Source organism: Nerophis ophidion, linkage group LG04 (genome assembly GCF_033978795.1).
Source record: "Nerophis ophidion isolate RoL-2023_Sa linkage group LG04, RoL_Noph_v1.0, whole genome shotgun sequence".
In the NCBI taxonomy this organism is placed as follows: domain Eukaryota; kingdom Metazoa; phylum Chordata; class Actinopteri; order Syngnathiformes; family Syngnathidae; genus Nerophis; species Nerophis ophidion.
In genome coordinates, this window is record NC_084614.1 from 80,710,363 (window position 1) to 80,731,996 (window position 21,634).

At 32.4% G+C, this 21,634-nt stretch overlaps 1 protein-coding gene across 3 annotated transcripts in view; it reads right to left on the minus strand.

Annotated features, from left to right (window-relative positions):
* Window positions 1–14,443, minus strand: part of LOC133552013 (RING finger protein 145-like) — a 38,910-nt gene extending 24,467 nt beyond the window's left edge. The window contains exons 1-2 of one of the 3 annotated variants that reach the window (XM_061899252.1): window positions 14,295–14,376; window positions 6,890–7,023 (exon numbers count right to left, since the gene is read on the minus strand). The gene's annotated coding sequence lies outside the window, so the exon portion shown is untranslated. Of the gene's footprint in view, window positions 1–6,889; window positions 7,024–14,194 lie in introns of all 3 variants that reach the window. The other 2 variants (XM_061899250.1, XM_061899251.1) reach the window with 2 other exon arrangements.
* Window positions 14,444–21,634: the final 7,191 nt, after the last annotated feature.

Consider the following 21,634-nt stretch of genomic DNA (forward strand, 5'->3'; position numbering starts at 1 on the left):
GTCAAATAAAAAATGAGCTGCATTATAGGAAATCAAATAGTGTAAGTCCTTCGCTATGTTGTAGGTCACTGCGGACGTTATCTCCTTCAGTTGTTGACTATTTTTTTTCATAAGGTTTTGATGTGGAAATAGTTGCTGCGGCATTTTGTTGGTGTGGCACCGAACGGAAATGTTGATGCAGAGTTTCAAGCACTCATTCTCTAGCACTATGTCATCAGTTTCTGATTTATTAAATTGTGTAAAAGTGCAAAATATTGCTCATTTTTAGTAGTCTTTCTTCAACTATTTGGAAAAAAAGATATAAAAATAACTAAAAACTTGTGGAAAAATAAATAAGTGATTCAAGTATAAATAAAGATTTCTCCACATAGAAGTAATCATTAACTTAAAGTGCCCTCTTTGGGGATTGTAGTAGAGAAATGTTGATGCAGAATTTCAAGCACTCCTCATTCTCTGGCGGGTGACTTTTCAAATGATGCCACATTAGCAGTGTTGCTACAAAAAGTAGCAGCACAATTGTTCATCTTTCCGCTTGAAGCCAAACCACCGCCGGACGATGGATCCTATGAGGTTTTTCTTGGTAATTAATTCTTCCTCCATTTGTTACCAGATTCGCACCTTCTCTCTCTCGTATTACCACCCGCACTTCTCCGTTAGCATCACAGCTAATGTTACCATGTTGCTACTAGGGATGCACCGAAATGAAAATTTGTGGCCGAAGCTGAATACCGAATAATGAATGCAGTTTTTCACAATTTTTTTATATTGCATAAATAGCCTAGAATAAATATTTAGACATGTTTTTCAAATAAAGTATTTTTTTATTGAATATTGACATTTTTTTAATATTCCAGTAGCCTTTGCTTTTCAAAAAAAGCACAAAGTGTTTCATTTATATTAGGCCTTCAAACAAAACATGCATTCCAAAAAAAATAAAGTGCATTAAAGTGGATAAACCCACAACAAATGAATTATTGTCCTTTTGGCAAAAGTCTGCTTAGCCACAGTAGATATGCTAATAATGTAAACAGAAGGCTCAAGTAAATCTCAATAAGTGTGTGCTTGTAACCTCATACACTTATACAGGTACACAACATATCCCAACGTCACTGCACGTTGGTTGATTGCGTCATTGCGTCAAAAAATTGCGTCGCACGCCACTATTCGGCCTTGTTCTTAACTCATTCCACCGAAGGCCGAATGTGGCAATTTTTGCCATATTCGGCCGAATATATTCGGTTACCGATTAATCGGTGCATCCCTAGTTGCTACCTCTCTGCTCCGCGGGAGCGTGCGACGTTGCACACGTGACAGTATGTGACGTATGTACGAAGGTGCGCTTGGTTTAAGTCTAACTCACCGGTGCCTCCTTGGAAATGCCCCCCCTCTACCTCAAGGAACTGCTCACCCCCAAATCCTCCACACGACACCTCACAGGCTAACCTCCTCCAACCTCCACGGACAAAGCTTCGAACAATGGGAGACCGGGCTTTCTGCTCCGCTGCTCCCAGTCCGTGGAACGCTCTCCCTGACCACCTGAGGGCGCATCAGACTGTGGATGCTTTTAAAAAAGGCTTAAAACCCCATCTTTTTAAAAAAAGCCTTTCTGTAGACATGCATGCTGGTTGTACCCTTTGGGCTGTTTCTAGTTTTATATTGTATTTATTTTTATTATTACTATTTTTTACACTGTGGCACTTTGAGGTTGTTTGCTCAACATAAGGTGCTTTTTACAAATAAAATCTATTATTATTATTATTATTATTAAGTCTCTGTGAGAAGGAGAGACAAGAAAGAGTGGGAAACCCATGCAGTGTAATTCCCGCAGCTATAAGCAACTGCGTGAGAACGTATACTCGAATATCACGATATAGTCATTTTACCATCAGGCAGGCGCTACAGGTGCATCAGAGCCAGAACCAACAGGCTCAGAGACAGCTTCTTTCCCAAAGCTGTCACCGTGTTGAACTCTAACTTATAATAATAATAATTCACCACCTATACAATATAATGCCCCGATACCCTACTGTGCAATACTAGCCTTCGAGTGCAATACGTCCGTCACTGATTGTTATTTATTACTTCGGTACTCCTGTCTTGCTCTGTATATTGTACAGTATTTGTATTTTGTACTTCTATAGTGTTTTGTATATTGTACAGAATCTCTTATTATTTTTATTGGATAGTAGCCTGTTTATTTCAATTGTTAGTTTTTCCTTTATGTCATTTATTTCACCCCATATTTGTTCCCACTGCCGCACCTTAAGTTGGAGTCTTTAATCTCGTTATATGCAAATATAATGATAATAAAGTTCATTCTATTCTATTCTAATCTATATCGCACAGAGACAAACCCGGGATATATCGAGCATATCGATATATTGTCCAGCCCTACTGCTAATTTGCGGGTTGTCCTTGAATTTCTTAGGTAATATTTACTGTTTTAATGCTGCTGTAAGTCTGTGTAACATATATTTGCCTCTTCTCCTGGCCAGTTCACACTTGAAAAAGACTTGTCTCATAGTAATTTATGTCAGAGTTACAGACTTGTAAATATCAATTTAGACCCCAACCCTAAAGCAGTGTTTCTCAAAATTTTAAATTCCAAGGTCTATTCTTAACTCTGATAGGGTACAAATGGATCCAAATGGACCCTATAGTCGGTGTTACAGACCTTGTAAAGTCAGAAACAGTTTAGCGTGAGGAAACTATCATCCATCATGAGTGAAGATGCCACAGTGCTTTAAGTGGCTGTGAGGACATTGACTTTAAGGCGTAAATCGACGTTAAAAAAAAGGCCAAAAAAATCTATGAACGCATCACGACGTTAAGTCTCACTCATGACATTCTTCAGAAACCTGAAGAATGTCATGAGTTGAAAAGACAACAGTGGGTGGGGCTCATTCATCAAACAAAGTTTACTATCTGCTGCTCTCTCTCTCACACTTTAGTCTCCTTTTTCAAAGATCAACACAAACGCTCCTTCTTTCCTTCCTTATGGACATGGCTTCACATTCCTTTCTGCTCATACAGACGACCTGGAAACATGATCTCAGGGCAACAGTCCACCGTGGAATGTGAGCGTCTGCATTGGGGAGGAATAATGCACACATGCCATGCTCAAATTTCATGTTTCATTGTTCTACTCTCAAATGGTTGCATGGTAACGTCCTCCGCCTTCATAAAGTGTGTCCTCTGTCGTGACACACAACTACCAGGGGTTATTTTTAGGGATGCACCGAATAACCGAATATATTCGGCCGAATATGGCAAAAAAACCCACATTCGGCCTTCGGTGGAATGAGTTAAGAACAAGGCCGAATAGTGGCGTGTGACGCAATTTTTTGACGCGGTGACGTTGGGATATGTTGTGTACCTGTATAAGTGTATGAGGTTACAAGCACACACTTATTGAGATTTAGTGGGGCCTCTGTTTACATTATTAGCCTGTTGTGTAGGCTACCTGTATAAGTGTATGAGGTTACAAGCACACACTTAATTGAGATTTACTTGAGCCTTCTGTTTACATTATTAGCATATCTACTGTGGCTAAGCAGACTTTTGCCAAAAAGGACAATAATTCATTTGTTGTGGGTTTATCCACTTTAATGCACTTTATTTTTTTTTGGAATGCATGTTTTGTTTGAAGGCCTAATATAAATGAAAAACTTTGTGATTTTTTTGAAAAGCAAAGGCTACTGGAATATTTAAAAAATATCGATATTCAATAAAAAAATTACTTTATTTGAAACATGTCTAAATATTTATTCTAGGCTATTTATGTAATATAAAAAAAATTGTGAAAAACTGCATTCATTATTCGGTATTCGGCCTTCGGCCAAGCGTTTAAAATTTATTCGGCTTCGGCCACAAATGTTCATTTCGGTGCATCCCTAGTTATTTTACAATTTTTTTTCTACAAACCCCAAAACCAGTAAAGTTGGCACGTTGTGTAAATCGTAAATAAAAACAAAATACAATTATTTGCAAATCCTTTTCAACATATATTCATAATAATAGACTGCAAAGACAAGGTACTTAATGTTTAAAATGGAAAACTGTTATTTTTTGCAAATATTAGCTCATTTGGAATTTGATGCCTGCAACATGTTTAAAATCTGGAGAAATCACTGCACGTAAGCGATGATATTACGGACCTTCGATCCCTCAGGCGGTACTGCATCAAAAAGCGACATCAATGTGTAAAGGACATCACCACATGGGCTCAGGAACACTTCAGAAAACCGTTGCCGGTTCTACAGTTTGTCGCTACATCTGTAAGTGCAAGTTAAAATTCTACTATGCAAAGCAAAAGGACATCACCACATGGGCTCAGGAACACTTCAGAAAACCGTTGCCGGTTCTACAGTTTGTCGCTACATCTGTAAGTGCAAGTTAAAATTCTACTATGCAAAGCAAAAGTCATTTATCAACAACACCCAGAAATGCCGCCGGCTTCGCTTGGCCCTGAGCTCATCTAAGATGGACTGATGCAAAGTGGCAAATTGCTCTGTGGTCTGACGAGACCACATTTTTAATTGTTTTTGGAAACTGTGGAAGTAGTGCCCTCCGGACGAGAGAGGAAAAAAAAAACATCCGGATTGTTATAGGCGCAAAATTTAAAAGGCAGCATCTGTGATGGTATGGGGGTGTATTAATTGGGGGTTAAATCCCCATAAAATGATTCCCGGGCACGGCACCGATGCTGCCCACTACGCCTCTCACCTGCGAGGGGGTAATTAACGATGATGGGTCAAATGCAGAGAATAATTTCGCCATATCTAGTAAGTGTGTGACAACCATTGGTACTTTAACTTTTAACTTTATTAGTGGCTAAGGCATGGGTAACTGCAATTTACACATCTGCCTTCACAGATGTGTAAATTGCAATTTTAAATTTCCCGCGAAGTGTCCTGTTGAAAACGTCGCGGAATGATGACGTGTGCGTTTGACGTCGCCGGTTGTGACATTTTTTTTCCAGCCCGATCCAAGCTATAAGTCGTCTGCTTTAATCGCATAATTACACAGTATTCTGGACATCTGTGTTGCTGAATCTTTTGCAATTTGTTCAGTTAATAATGGAGACGTCAAAGAAGAAAGACGTAGGTGGGAAGCGGTGTATTGCGGCCGCCTTTAGCCACACAAACACAGCCGGTGTTTCCTTGTTTACATTCCCGAAGGTGAAGCTTTACTATGGAACAGACCGGTCAAGCGAACATGGTTCCCGACCACATGTCAATCGGCAGGTTTTGGTGGGAAAATTGTGCTAATAAGTCGGCTCTTACCGTAGACATGAGCAGAGCTTGCGTCCTCCTGCAGCTGCGGCCTTTTACCTCCTCCAACCGGAGACACTGGCGGTCACCACACCCCTCCGACTTTCAGGTACCATATAATCTCACTAAAACACTAGTAACACAATAAGCAGATAAGGGATTTTCCACAATTATCCAAGTAAATGTGTCTAATAACATCTGAAACGCTTACACTAGACGCGCCTTTTTTTTCTTTTTCTAGTCCTTCACTCTCACTATCCTCATCCACGAATCTTTCATCCTCGCTCAAATTAATGGGGAAATTGTCGCTTTCTCGGTCCGAATCGCTCTGGCTGCTGGTGGCTATGATTGTAAACAATGTGAGGATGTAAGGAGCTCTACAACTCGTGTCGTCACGCACACATCGTCTGCTACTTCCGGTACAGGCAAGGCTTTTTTATTAGCGAGCAAAAGTTGTGAACTTTATCATCGACGTTCTCTACTAAATCCTTTCAGCAAAAATGTGGCAATATGGCGAAATGATCAAGTATGACACATAGAATGGACCTGCTATCCCCGTTTAAATAAGAAAATCTCATTTCAGTAGGCCTTTAAAGATCTACAAAAAATTATTTGGGAATGTCCGGCGGGCCAGATTGAAAAGCTCAACAGGCCGCATGTGGCCCCCGGGCCTTAATTTGCCCAGGTCTGCATAAGGGGATACGATAATGGCATCGAAATCGATCATTTCTTAAAGGCCTACTGAAATGAGATGTTCTTATTTAAACGGGGATAGCAGGTCCATTCTATGTGTCATACTTGATCATTTTGCCATATTGCCATATTTTTGCTGAAAGGATTTAGTAGAAAACATCGACGATAAAGTTTGCAACTTTTGGTGCTGATAAAAAAAGCCTTGCCTGTAACGGAAGTCGCAGACGATGACATCACAAGGGTGAGTAATCCTCACATCATTTTTAATGGGAGCCTCCAGCAGCAAGAGTTATTCGGACAGAGAAAACGACAATTTCCCCGTTAATTTGAGCGAGGATGAAAGATTCGTGGGTGATGATATTGATAGCGAAAAACTAGAAAAATAAAAAATAAAAATAAATAAAGTTTTTTTTAAAAAAAAGACGATTGCATTGGGACGGATTCAGATGTTTTTAGACACATTTACTAGGATCCATCCATTTTCTACCGCTTATTCCCTTTTGGGGTGGCGGGGGGCGCTGGCGCCTATCTCAGCAACAATCGGGCAGAAGGCGGGGTACACCCTGGACAAGTCGCCACCTCATCGCAGGGCCAACACAGATAGACAGACCACATTCACACTCACATTCACACACTAGGGCCAATTTAGTGTTGCCAATCAACCTATCCCCAGGTGCATGTCTTTGGAAGTGGGAGGAAGCCGGAGTACCCGGAGGGAACCCACGCAGTCACGGGGAGAACATGCAAACTCCACACAGAAAGATCCCGAGCCTGGATTTGAACCCAGGACTGCAGGAACTTCGTATTGCGAGGCAGATGCACAAACCCCTCTTCCACCGTGAAGCCCTATTTACTAGGATAATTGTGGGAAATCCCTTATCTTTCTATTGTGTTGCTAGTGTTTTAGTGAGATTAAATAGTACCTGATAGTCGGAGGGGTGTGTCCACAGGTGTCTTGAGGCCAGTGTCTGATGGAAGTCATGGCAGATACAAGGGCGGCACTAACTCCACAGATCTCCGGTAAGAGGCGACTTTTTAACAATTTTCTCACCGAAACCTGCCGGTTGACAAGTGGTCAGGATCCATGTTTGCTTGACCACTCTGATCCATAGTAAAGCTTCACCTCCGGGAATATTAAACAAGGAATCACTGTGTGTTTGTGTGGCTAAAGGCTAAAGCTTCCCACCTACATCATTCTACTTTGACGTCTCCATTATTAATTGAACAAATTGCAAAAGATTCAGTAACAGAGTTGTCCAGAATACTGTGTAATTATGCGATTAAAGCAGACTACTTTTAGCTTGGATCGGGATGGAACAAAATGTCCGCTACAACCGGTGACATCAAGCGTACGCGTCATCATACCGACGTTTTCAACAGGACACTTCGCGGGAAATTTAAAATTGCAATTTAGTAAACTAAAAAGGCCGTATTGGCATGTGTTGCAATGTTAATATTTCATCATTGATATATAAACTATCAGACTGCGTGGTCGCTAGTAGTGGCTTTCAGTAGGCCTTTAATTTGCCCAAGTCTGCATAAGTGGATACGATAATGGCATCGAAATCGATCATTTCTTAACAAACATCATCCCCATGCACACAACCCAAATACAACCAGCCTCATGATGGCAGGGTTCTGTTACGTAATCGTCCAGTCCCTCCTTATATAACGTTATCATCCACAACTGTGTTTTTGTCACTTTAATCCAGCCAAAGCAGGGAAATGTAGACCCCCATTCAGGAAGGAAGGAACCCGGTCTTTACTGCAGGGGTCACCAACATTTTTGAAACCAAGAGCTACTTCTTGGGTACTGATTAATGCGAAGGGCTACCAGTTTGATACACACTTAAATAAATTGCCAGAAATAGCCAATTTGCTCAATTAACCTTCAATAAATAAATCGATAAATATAAAAAAATGGGTATTTCCTACCGTCATTCCGTCGTAAATTTTTTTTCTTTTTACGTAAGATTTTTTATAGAGAATAAATGATGAAAAAAACACTTAATTGAACGGTATAAAAGAGGAGAAAACACACAAAAAAATGAAAATTAAATTTTGAAACAAAGTTTCTCCTCAATTTTGACTCTTTAAAATAAAATATTCAACCGAAAAAAATGAAGATAAATAGATAATTGGAATCTTTTTGAAAAAATAAAAAAAATAATTTATGGAACATCATTAGTAATTTTTCCTGATCAAGATTAATTTTAGAATTTTGATGACATGTTTTAAATAGGTTAAAATCCACTTTAAAATAAGATTTAAATTTGATTCTACAGATTTTCTACTTTTGCCAGAATATTTTTTTTTTATTTTAATCATAATAAGTTTGAAGAAATATTTCACAAATATTCTTCGTCGAAAAAACAAAAGCTAAAATGAACAATTGAATTAAAATGTATTTATTAGTCTTTACAATCAAAAAATAAAATACTTGAACATTGATTTAAATTGTCAGGAAAGAAAAGGAAGGAATTTATCAGGTATATGTGTTTAAAAATCCCAAAATTTTGAAACATAGTTTCTCTTCAATTTTTACTCTTTAAAATAAAAAAATTCAACCGAAAAAAATTAAGATAAAAACTAGCTAATTCGAATCTTTTTGAAAAAAATTTCAAAAATAATTTATGGAACATCATTAGTCATTTTTCCTGATCAAGATTAATTTTAAAATTTTGATGATGTGTTTTAAATAGGTTAAAATCCACTTTGAAATCAGTTTTAAATTTGATTCTACAGATTTTCTAGTTTTGCCAGAATAATTTTTGGGAATTTTAATCATAATAAGTTTGAAAAAGTATTTCACAAATATTCTTCGTCGAAAAAAACAGAAGCTAAAATGAAGAATTAAATTAAAATGTATTTATTATTCTTTACAGTTAAAAAAATACTTGAACATTGATTTAAATTGTCAGGAAAGAAGAGGAAGGAATTTATCAGGTATATGTGTTTAAAAATCCTAAAATTTTGAAACAGTTTCTCTTCAATTTTGACTCTTTAAAAGAAAAAAATCAACCGAAAAAATTAAGATAAAAACTAGCTCATTTGAATCTTTTTGAAAAAATTTTAAAAAATAATTTATGGAACATCATTAGTAATTTTTCCTGATCAAGACTAATTTTAGAATTTTGATGACATGTTTTAAATAGGTTAAAATCCACTTTAAAATAAGATTTAAATTTGATTCTACAGATTTTCTACTTTTGCCAGAATATTTTTTTTTTATTTTAATCATAATAAGTTTGAAGAAATATTTCACAAATATTCTTCGTCGAAAAAACAGAAGCTAAAATGAAGAATTAAATTAAAATGTATTAATTATTCTTTACAATAAAAAAAAAATACTTGAACATTGATTTAAATTGTCAGGAAAGAAAAGGAAGGAATTTATCAGGTATATGTGTTTAAAAATCCCAAAATTTTGAAACATAGTTTCTCTTCAATTTTGACTCTTTAAAATAAAAAATTCAACCGAAAAATTGAAGATAAAAACTAGCTCATTCGAATCTTTTTGAAAAAAATTCAAAAAATAATTTATGGAACATCATTAGTAATTTTTCCTGATCAAGACTAATTTTAGAATTTTGATGACATGTTTTAAATAGGTTAAAATCCACTTTAAAATAAGATTTAAATTTGATTCTACAGATTTTCTAGTTTTGCCAGAATAATTTTTTTTAATTTTAATCATAATAAGTTTGAAGAAATATTTCACAAATATTCTTCGTCGAAAAAAACAGAAGCTAAAATGAAGAATTAAATTAAAATGTATTTATTATTCTTTACAATTAAAAAATAAAATACTTGAACATTGATTTAAATTGTCAGGAAAGAAGAGGAAGGAATTTATCAGATATGAGTTTAAAAATCCTAAAATTTTGAAACATAGTTTCTCTTCAATTTTGACTCTTTAAAATAAAAAATTCAACCGAAAAAAAAGAAGATAAAAACTGGCGAATTCGAATCTTTTTGAAAAAAAATTTAAAAATAATTTATGGAACATCATTAGTCATTTTTCCTGATCAAGATTAATTTTAGAATTTTGATGACATGTTTTAAATAGGTTAAAATCCACTTTGAAATAAGATTTAAATTTGATTCTACAGATTTTTTAGTTTCACCAGAATATTTTTGGGGAATTTTAATCATAATAAGTTTGAAGAAATATTTCACAAATATTCTTCGTCGAAAAAAACAGAAGCTAAAATGAAGAATTAAATTAAAATGTATTTATTATTCTTTACAGTTAAAAAAAAATACTTGAACATTGATTTAAATTGTCAGGAAAGAAGAGGAAGGAATTTATCAGGTATATGTGTTTAAAAATCCTAAAATTTTGAAATTTAAAATAAAAAATTCAACCGAAAAAATTAAGATAAAAACTAGCTCATTCGAATCTTTTTGAAAAAATTAAAAAAATAATTTATGGAACATCATTAGTAATTTTTCCTGATCAAGATTCATTTTAGAATTTTGATGACATGTTTTAAATAGGTTAAAATCCACTTTGAAATAAGATTTAAATTTGATTCTACAGATTTTCTAGATTTTGCCAGAATATTTTTGGGGAATTTTAATCATAATAAGTTTGAAGAAATATTTCACAAATATTCTTTGTCGAAAAAAACAGAAGCTAAAATGAAGAATTAAATTAAAATGTATTTATTATTCTTTACAGTTAAAAAAAAATACTTGAACATTGATTTAAATTGTCAGGAAAGAAGAGGAAGGAATTTATCAGGTATATGTGTTTAAAAATCCTAAAATTTTGAAACATAGTTTCTCTTCAATTTTGACTCTTTAAAATAAAAAATTCAACCGAAAAAATTAAGATAAAAACTAGCTCATTCGAATCTTTTTGAAAAAATTTAAAAAATAATTTATGGAACATCATTAGTAATTTTTCCTGATCAAGACTAATTTTAGAATTTTGATGACATGTTTTAAATAGGTTAAAATCCACTTTAAAATAAGATTTAAATTTGATTCTACAGATTTTCTACTTTTGCCAGAATATTTTTTTTTTATTTTAATCATAATAAGTTTGAAGAAATATTTCACAAATATTCTTCGTCGAAAAAACAGAAGCTAAAATGAAGAATTAAATTAAAATGTATTAATTATTCTTTACAATAAAAAAAAAATACTTGAACATTGATTTAAATTGTCAGGAAAGAAAAGGAAGGAATTTATCAGGTATATGTGTTTAAAAATCCCAAAATTTTGAAACATAGTTTCTCTTCAATTTTGACTCTTTAAAATAAAAAATTCAACCGAAAAATTGAAGATAAAAACTAGCTCATTCGAATCTTTTTGAAAAAAATTCAAAAAATAATTTATGGAACATCATTAGTAATTTTTCCTGATCAAGACTAATTTTAGAATTTTGATGACATGTTTTAAATAGGTTAAAATCCACTTTAAAATAAGATTTAAATTTGATTCTACAGATTTTCTAGTTTTGCCAGAATAATTTTTTTTAATTTTAATCATAATAAGTTTGAAGAAATATTTCACAAATATTCTTCGTCGAAAAAAACAGAAGCTAAAATGAAGAATTAAATTAAAATGTATTTATTATTCTTTACAATTAAAAAATAAAATACTTGAACATTGATTTAAATTGTCAGGAAAGAAGAGGAAGGAATTTATCAGATATGAGTTTAAAAATCCTAAAATTTTGAAACATAGTTTCTCTTCAATTTTGACTCTTTAAAATAAAAAATTCAACCGAAAAAAAAGAAGATAAAAACTGGCGAATTCGAATCTTTTTGAAAAAAAATTTAAAAATAATTTATGGAACATCATTAGTCATTTTTCCTGATCAAGATTAATTTTAGAATTTTGATGACATGTTTTAAATAGGTTAAAATCCACTTTGAAATAAGATTTAAATTTGATTCTACAGATTTTTTAGTTTCACCAGAATATTTTTGGGGAATTTTAATCATAATAAGTTTGAAGAAATATTTCACAAATATTCTTCGTCGAAAAAAACAGAAGCTAAAATGAAGAATTAAATTAAAATGTATTTATTATTCTTTACAGTTAAAAAAAAATACTTGAACATTGATTTAAATTGTCAGGAAAGAAGAGGAAGGAATTTATCAGGTATATGTGTTTAAAAATCCTAAAATTTTGAAATTTAAAATAAAAAATTCAACCGAAAAAATTAAGATAAAAACTAGCTCATTCGAATCTTTTTGAAAAAATTAAAAAAATAATTTATGGAACATCATTAGTAATTTTTCCTGATCAAGATTCATTTTAGAATTTTGATGACATGTTTTAAATAGGTTAAAATCCACTTTGAAATAAGATTTAAATTTGATTCTACAGATTTTCTAGATTTTGCCAGAATATTTTTGGGGAATTTTAATCATAATAAGTTTGAAGAAATATTTCACAAATATTCTTTGTCGAAAAAAACAGAAGCTAAAATGAAGAATTAAATTAAAATGTATTTATTATTCTTTACAGTTAAAAAAAAATACTTGAACATTGATTTAAATTGTCAGGAAAGAAGAGGAAGGAATTTATCAGGTATATGTGTTTAAAAATCCTAAAATTTTGAAACATAGTTTCTCTTCAATTTTGACTCTTTAAAATAAAAAATTCAACCGAAAAAATTAAGATAAAAACTAGCTCATTCGAATCTTTTTGAAAAAATTTAAAAAATAATTTATGGAACATCATTAGTAATTTTTCCTGATCAAGACTAATTTTAGAATTTTGATGACATGTTTTAAATAGGTTAAAATCCACTTTAAAATAAGATTTAAATTTGATTCTACAGATTTTCTACTTTTGCCAGAATATTTTTTTTTTTATTTTAATCATAATAAGTTTGAAGAAATATTTCACAAATATTCTTCGTCGAAAAAACAGAAGCTAAAATGAAGAATTAAATTAAAATGTATTAATTATTCTTTACAATAAAAAAAAAAATACTTGAACATTGATTTAAATTGTCAGGAAAGAAAAGGAAGGAATTTATCAGGTATATGTGTTTAAAAATCCTAAAATTTTGAAACATAGTTTCTCTTCAATTTTGACTCTTTAAAATAAAAAATTCAGCCGAAAAAATTAAGATAAAAACTAGCTCATTCGAATCTTTTTGAAAAAATTAAAAAAATAATTTATGGAACATCATTAGTAATTTTTCCTGATCAAGACTAATTTTAGAATTTTGATGACATGTTTTAAATAGGTTAAAATCCACTTTGAAATCAGTTTTAAATTTGATTCTACAGATTTTCTAGTTTTGCCAGAATAATTTTTGGGAATTTTAATCATAATAAGTTTGAAGAAATATTTCACAAATATTTTTCGTCGAAAAAAACAGAAGCTAAAATGAACAATTGAATTAAAATGTATGTATTATTCTTTGCAATCAAAAAATAAAATACTTGACATTGATTTAAATTGTCAGGAAAGAATAAGAAGGAATTTAAAAGGTAAAAAGGTACATGTGTTTAAAAATCCTAAAACCATTTTTAAGGTTTGTAATTTTTCTGTAAAATTGCTTTTTATAACTTTCAGAAAGACAAAGTAAAAAAATAAATGAATTTATTTAAACAAGTGAAGACCAAGTCTTTAAAATATGTTGTTGGATTTTCAAATTCTATTAGAGTTTTGTCTCTCTTAGAATTAAAAATGTCGAGCAAATCTAGACCAGCCTGCTAGTAAATAAATAAAATTTTGAAAAATAGAGGCAGTTCACTGGTAAGTGCTGTTATTTGAGCTATTTTTAGAACAGGCCAGCCTTACTGCCATTTCCCAGTGATGCCGAAATGAACTCTAGTAACCTCTCGCTCTGCCTGAACTCCAACAATGCGACGCAATGCTGACATTATTCCAAATACGGCCAATGAAAACAAAACCTGATCTATTCCGTACCCATCTCCGTTTTGAGGGCCTGAAATGTGAGCCGAGATCAGGCAGATGCACTTAAGCTAACAGCTAGCTTAGCCTAGCCACAAGCTAAGCTGCCTGTCAATAACGTCAACAACAACAAAGGCGCCACGGGCGTTTAATTCAAAACAACGCGGGTTGACCTCGTACACAAAAGCAAGCACATAAAAGGGAGATATATAAAACAAGAAGGTGTTAATTTGAGTTTATACGTTGAGCTTTGGCGCCGCTCGCGCTCCAATTTAAGCTAGCCTTAGCTGCTAGCTAGCGTTAGCATCAACAAAACGGCGGATAAATGTCAAACTCACACGCAGTTTAGAGAAGGCGTCACGGACTCGGTGTGCTTTCCGGCATGGGCATCGACCATTTTTAACGGGACATTGTAATAAAAAAAAGGTTTATGGGTACCGGGGATGGAGCCGCCTCTCGCTGTCAGGATGCGGCCGACCCGCGCGTCTCACCACGTAGCCATTTTGCTAGCGGCGAGGAGGCCGCGCCACGCATGCGCAGCGAGGTTGCGACGGACCGGACGTGATGATGAATGGCCGCTGGTCAGTTTTAATTTTCTGTTTCAAAAATGGAAATGGGGAAACAAGACACGACAGGTTTATGTGAATTTAATTTAAAAAAATAAAATAATAATAATAATAATAATTTTTGACAGTAGAAAGGAATAACAACGTCTAAAAATAGTTTGATTTTCACTTCATATGTTATATAACAAAACTTTGAATCCACAGTGAAAAAAAAGAAAAAAGGCCAACCGGATGTCTTATCATTTTCTGACACCGAAAAAAAGATATTTTCAAAGTAAAAGCGGGAATAATTACTAATCACCCATCCATCCATTTTCTACCGCTTATTCCCTTTCGGGGTCGCTGGCGCCTATCTCAGCTACAATCGGGCGGAAGGCGGGGTACACCCTGGACAAGTCGCCACCTCATCGCAGAGCCAACACAGATAGACGGACAACATTCACACTCACATTCACACACTAGGGCCCATTTAGTGTTGCCAATCAACCTATCCCCAGGTGCATGTCTTTGGAGGTGGGAGGAGCCTATCCCCAGGTGCATGTCTTTGGAGGTGGGAGGGGCCTATCCCCAGGTGCATGTCTTTGGAGGTGGGAGGAAGCCGGAGTACCCGGAGGGAACCCACGCATTTTTGCACTTTGGATCAACATTAATTGGATTTTTGTGTTTATCTGGAAAAATAAAAATACATCAAAGGAAAACCGCACAAAAATCCAATTTTATGGCAATATTTGAATGAAAATCCACCCTTTTTTGTTAGTTTTAAAATCTGGCATATATAATAAAAATCGAAACACCGCCCTAATTTTGTTTCTTGATTTGCGTTTTAGAATTGTAAATAGAATGAACAGAAGCTACACGGACTGTTATTGTTATGCTAAAAACATGATAAATGCGAAGGAAAAGCTAAAATACTGCTTCGGGTTCAATTTTTCATCACGCAGATAAATGCGCATTTTTGCACTTTGGACAAACATAAATTGGATTTTTGTGTTTATCTGGAAAAATAAAAATACATCAAAGGAAAACCGCACAAAAATCCAATTTTATGGCAATATTGGAATGAAAATCCACCCTTTTTTGTTAGTTTTAAAATCTGGCATATATAATAAAAATCGAAACACCGCCCTAATTTTGTTTCTTGATTTGCGTTTTAGAATTGTAAATAGAATGAACAGAAGCTACACGGACTGTTATTGTTATGCTAAAAACATGATAAATGCGAAGGAAAAGCTAAAATACTGCTTCGGGTTCAATTTTTCATCACACAGATAAACGCACATTTTTGCACTTTGGATCAACATGAATTGGATTTTTGTGTTTATCTGGAAAAATAAAAATACATCAAAGGAAAAATGCTCAAAAATCAAATTTTATGTCAATATTTGAATGAAAATACACCCTTTTTTGTTAGTTTTAAAATCTGGCATATATAGTAAAAATCGAAACACCGCCCTAATTTTGTTTCTTGATTTGCGTTTTAGAATTGTAAATAGAATGAACAGAAGCTACACGGACTGTTATTGTTATGCTAAAAACATGATAAATGCGAAAGAAAAGCTAAAATACTGCTTCGGGTTCAATTTTTCATCACACAGATAAACGCACATTTTTGCACTTTGGACAAACATTAATTGGATTTTTGTGTTTAACTGGAAAAAAAAAGACATGAAAAGGAAAAACGCTCAAAAATCAAATTTTATGGCAATATTTGAATGAAAATCCACCCTTTTTTGTTAGTTTTAAAATCTGGCATATATAATAAAAATCGAAACACCGCCCTAATTTTGTTTTCTTGATTTGCGTTTTAGAATTGTAAATAGAATGAACAGAAGCTACACGGACTGTTATTGTTATGCTAAAAACATGATAAATGCGAAGGAAAAGCTAAAATACTGCTTCGGGTTCAATTTTTCATCACAGAGATAAACGCACATTTTTGCACTTTGGATCAACATTAATTGGATTTTTGTGTTTATCTGGAAAAATAAAAATACATCAAAGGAAAACCGCACAAAAATCCAATTTTATGGCAATATTGGAATGAAAATCCACCCTTTTTTGTTAGTTTTAAAATCTGGCATATATAATAAAAATCGAAAAAAAAATCCCTAATTTTGTTTCTTAATTTGCGTTTTAGAATTGTAAATAGAATGAACAGAAGCTACACGGACTGTTATTGTTATGTTAAAAACATGATAAATGCGAAAGAAAAGCTAAAATACTGCTTCGGGTTCAATTTTTCATCACACAGATAAACGCGCATTTTTGCACTTTGGACAAACATAAATTGGATTCTAGTGTTTATCTGGAAAAATAAAAATACATAAAAGAAAACCGCACAAAAATCCAATTTTATTGCACTATTTGAATGAAAATCCAACCTTTTTTATTTGTTTTACAAATCTGCAATATATAATAAAAATCGAAAAAACGTCCTAATTTTGCTTTTTGATTTACATTTTAGAATTGTAAATAGAATGAACAGAAGCTACACGGACTGTTATTGTTATGCTAAAAACATGATAAATGCGAAAGAAAAGCTAAAATACTGCTTCGGGTTCAATTTTTCATCACACAGATAAACACACATTTCTGCACTTTGGATCAACTTTCATTGGATTTTTGTGTTTATCTGGAAAAATAAAAATACATCAAAGGAAAACCGCACAAAAATCTAATTTTATGGCAATATTTGAATGAAAATACACCCTTTTTTGTTAGTTTTAAAATCTGGCATATATAGTAAAAATCGAAACACCGTCCTAATTTTGTTTCTTGATTTGCGTTTTAGAATTGTAAATAGAATGAACAGAAGCTACACGGACTGTTATTGTTATGCTAAAAACATGATAAATGCGAAAGAAAAGCTAAAATACTGCTTCGGGTTCAATTTTTCATCACACAGATAGACGCACATTTTTGCACTTTGGATCAACATTAATTGGATTTTTGTGTTTATCTGGAAAAATAAAAATACATCAAAGGAAACCGCACAAAAATCTAATTTTATGGGAATATTTGAATGAAAATCCACCCTTTTTTGTTAGTTTTAAAATCTGGCATACATAATAAAAATCGAAAAAACGTCCTAATATTGTTTGTTGATTTGCATTTTAGAATTGTAAATAGAATGAACAGAAGCTACACGGACTGTTATTGTTATGCTAAAAACATGATAAATGCGAAGGAAAAGCTAAAATACTGCTTCAGGTTCAATTTTTCAGCACACAGATAAACGCACATTTTTGCACTTTGGATCAACTTCAATTGGATTTTTGTGTTTATCTGGAAAAATAAAAATACATCAAAGGAAAACCGAACAAAAATCAAATTTTATGGCAATATTGGAATGAAAATCCACCCTTTTTTGTTAGTTTTAAAATCTGGCATATTATATAATAAAAATCGAAAAAAAAGCCCTAATTTTGTTTCTTGATTTGCGTTTTAGAATTGTAAATAGAAAGAACAGAAGCTACACGGACTGTTATTGTTATGCTAAAAACATGATAAATGCGAAGGAAAAGCTAAAATACTGCTTCAGGTTCAATTTTTCATCACACAGATAAACACACATTTCTGCACTTTGGATCAACTTTCATTGGATTTTTGTGTTTATCTGGAAAAATAAAAATACATCAAAGGAAAAATGCTCAAAAATCCAATTTTATGGCAATATTGGAATGAAAATCCACCCTTTTTTGTTAGTTTTAAAATCTGGCATATATAATAAAAATCGAAAAAAAAATCCCTAATTTTGTTTCTTGATTTGCGTTTTAGAATTGTAAATAGAATGAACAGAAGCTACACGGACTGTTATTGTTATGCTAAAAACATGATAAATGCGAAGGAAAAGCTAAAATACTGCTTCGGGTTCAATTTTTCATCACACAGATAAACGCACATTTTTGCACTTTGGAGAAACATTAATTGGATTTTTGTGTTCATCTGGAAAAATAAAAATACATAAAAGAAAACCGCACAAAAATCTAATTTTATGGCAATATTGGAATGAAAATCCACCCTTTTTTGTTAGTTTTAAAATCTGGCATATATAATAAAAATCGAAACACCGCCCTAATTTTGTTTTTTGATTTGCGTTTTAGAATTGTAAATAGAATGAACAGAAGCTACACGGACTGTTATTGTTATGCTAAAAACATGATAAATGCGAAAGAAAAGCTAAAATAATGCATCGGGTTCAATTTTTCATCACACAGATAAACGCACATTTTTGCACTTTGGACAAACATTAATTGGATTTTTGTGTTTATCCGGAAAAATAAAAATACATCAAAGGAAAACCGCACAAAAATCCAATTTTATGGCACTATTTAAATGAAAATCCACCATTTTTTGTTAGTTTTAAAATCTGGCATATATAATAAAAATCGAAAAAACGTCCCAATTTTGTTTTTTGATTTGCGTTTTAGAATTGTAAATAGAATGAACAGAAGCTACACGGACTGTTATTGTTATGCTAAAAACATGATAAATGCGAAGGAAATGCTAAAATACTGCTTCAGGTTCAATTTTTCATCACACAGATAAACGCACATTTTTGCACTTTGGACAAACATAAATTGGATTTTTGTGTTTATCTGGAAAAATAAAAATACATCAAAGGAAAAATGCTCAAAAATCTAATTTTATGTCAATATTTGAATGAAAATCCACCCTTTTTTGTTAGTTTTAAAATCTGGCATATATAATAAAAATCGAAACACCGTCCTAATTTTGTTTCTTGATTTAGGTTTTAGAATTGTAAATAGAATGAACAGAAGCTACACGGACTGTTATTGTTATGCTAAAAACATGATAAATGCGAAGGAAAAGCTAAAATACTGCTTCGGGTTCAATTTTTCATCACACAGATAAACGCGCATTTTTGCACTTTGGACAAATTATAAATTGTATTTTTGTGTTTATCTGGAAAAATAAAAATACATCAAAGGAAAAATGCTCAAAAATCCAATTTTATGGCAATATTGGAATGAAAATCCCCCCTTTTTTTATTTGTTTTAAAATCTGGCATATATAATAAAAATCGAAACACCGCCCTAATTTTGTTTCTTGATTTGCGTTTTAGAATTGTAAATAGAATGAACAGAAGCTACACGGACTGTTATTGTTATGCTAAAAACATGATAAATGCGAAGGAAATGCTAAAATACTGCTTCGGGTTCAATTTTTCATCACACAGATAGACGCACATTTTTGCACTTTGGATCAACATTAATTGGATTTTTGTGTTTATCTGGAAAAATAAAAATACATCAAAGGAAAACCGCACAAAAATCAAATTTTATGGCAATATTGGAATGAAAATCCACCCTTTTTTGTTAGTTTTAAAATCTGGCATACATAGTAAAAATCGAAACACCGCCCTAATTTTGTTTCTTGATTTGCGTTTTAGAATTGTAAATAGAATGAACAGAAGCTACACGGACTGTTATTGTTATGCTAAAAACATGATAAATGCGAAGGAAAAGCTAAAATACTGCTTCGGGTTCAATTTTTCATCACACAGATAAACGCGCATTTTTGCACTTTGGACAAACATAAATTGGATTCTAGTGTTTATCTGGAAAAATAAAAATACATAAAAGAAAACCGCACAAAAATCCAATTTTATTGCACTATTTGAATGAAAATCCAACCTTTTTTATTTGTTTTACAAATCTGCAATATATAATAAAAATCGAAAAAACGTCCTAATTTTGCTTTTTGATTTGCGTTTTAGAATTGTAAATAGAATGAACAGAAGCTACACGGACTGTTATTGTTATGCTAAAAACATGATAAATGCGAAGGAAAAGCTAAAATACTGCTTCGGGTTCAATTTTTCATCACACAGATAAACGCACATTTTTGCACTTTGGACAAATTATAAATTGTATTTTTGTGTTTATCTGGAAAAATAAAAATACATAAAAGAAAACCGCACAAAAATCCAATTTTATGGCAATATTTGAATGAAAATCCACCCTTTTTTGTTAGTTTTAAAATCTGGCATATTATACAATAAAAATCGAAAAAAAAGCCCTAATTTTGTTTCTTGATTTGCGTTTTAGAATTGTAAATAGAAAGAACAGAAGCTACACGGACTGTTATTGTTATGCTAAAAACATGATAAATGCGAAGGAAAAGCTAAAATACTGCTTCGGGTTCAATTTTTCATCACACAGATAAACGCGCATTTTTGCACTTTGGACAAACATTAATTGGATTTTTGTGTTTATCTGGAAAAATAAAAATACATAAAGGAAAACCGCACAAAAATCCAATTTTATGGCAATATTTGAATGAAAATCCACCCTTTTTTGTTAGTTTTAAAATCTGGCATATATAATAAAAATCGAAACACCGCCCTAATTTTGTTTCTTGATTTGTGTTTTAGAATTGTAAATAGAATGAACAGAAGCTACACGGACTGTTATTGTTATGCTAAAAACATGATAAATGTGAAGGAAAAGCTAAAATACTGCTTCGGGTTCAATTTTTCATCACACAGATAAACGCACATTTTTGCACTTTGGACAAATATTAATTGGATTTTTGTGTTTATCTGGAAAAATAAAAATACATCAAAGGAAACAGCACAAAAATCAAATTTTATGGCAATATTGGAATGAAAATCCACCCTTTTTTGTTAGTTTTAAAATCTGGCATATATAATAAAAATCGAAACACCGCCCTAATTTTGTTTCTTGATTTGCGTTTTAGAATTGTAAATAGAATGAACAGAAGCTACACGGACTGTTATTGTTATGCTAAAAACATGATAAATGCGAAGGAAAAGCTAAAATAATGCTTCGGTTTCAATTTTTCATCACACATTTTTGCACTTCGGACAAATTATAAATTGTATTTTTGTGTTTATCTGGAAAAATAAAAATACATCAAAGGAAAACCGAACAAAAATCAAATTTTATGGCAATATTGGAATGAAAATCCACCCTTTTTTGTTAGTTTTAAAATCTGGCATATTATATAATAAAAATCGAAAAAAAAGCCCTAATTTTGTTTCTTGATTTGCGTTTTAGAATTGTAAATAGAAAGAACAGAAGCTACACGGACTGTTATTGTTATGCTAAAAACATGATAAATGCGAAGGAAAAGCTAAAATACTGCTTCAGGTTAAATTTTTCATCACACAGATAAACGCACATTTTTGCACTTTGGATCAACATTAATTGGATTTTTGTGTTTATC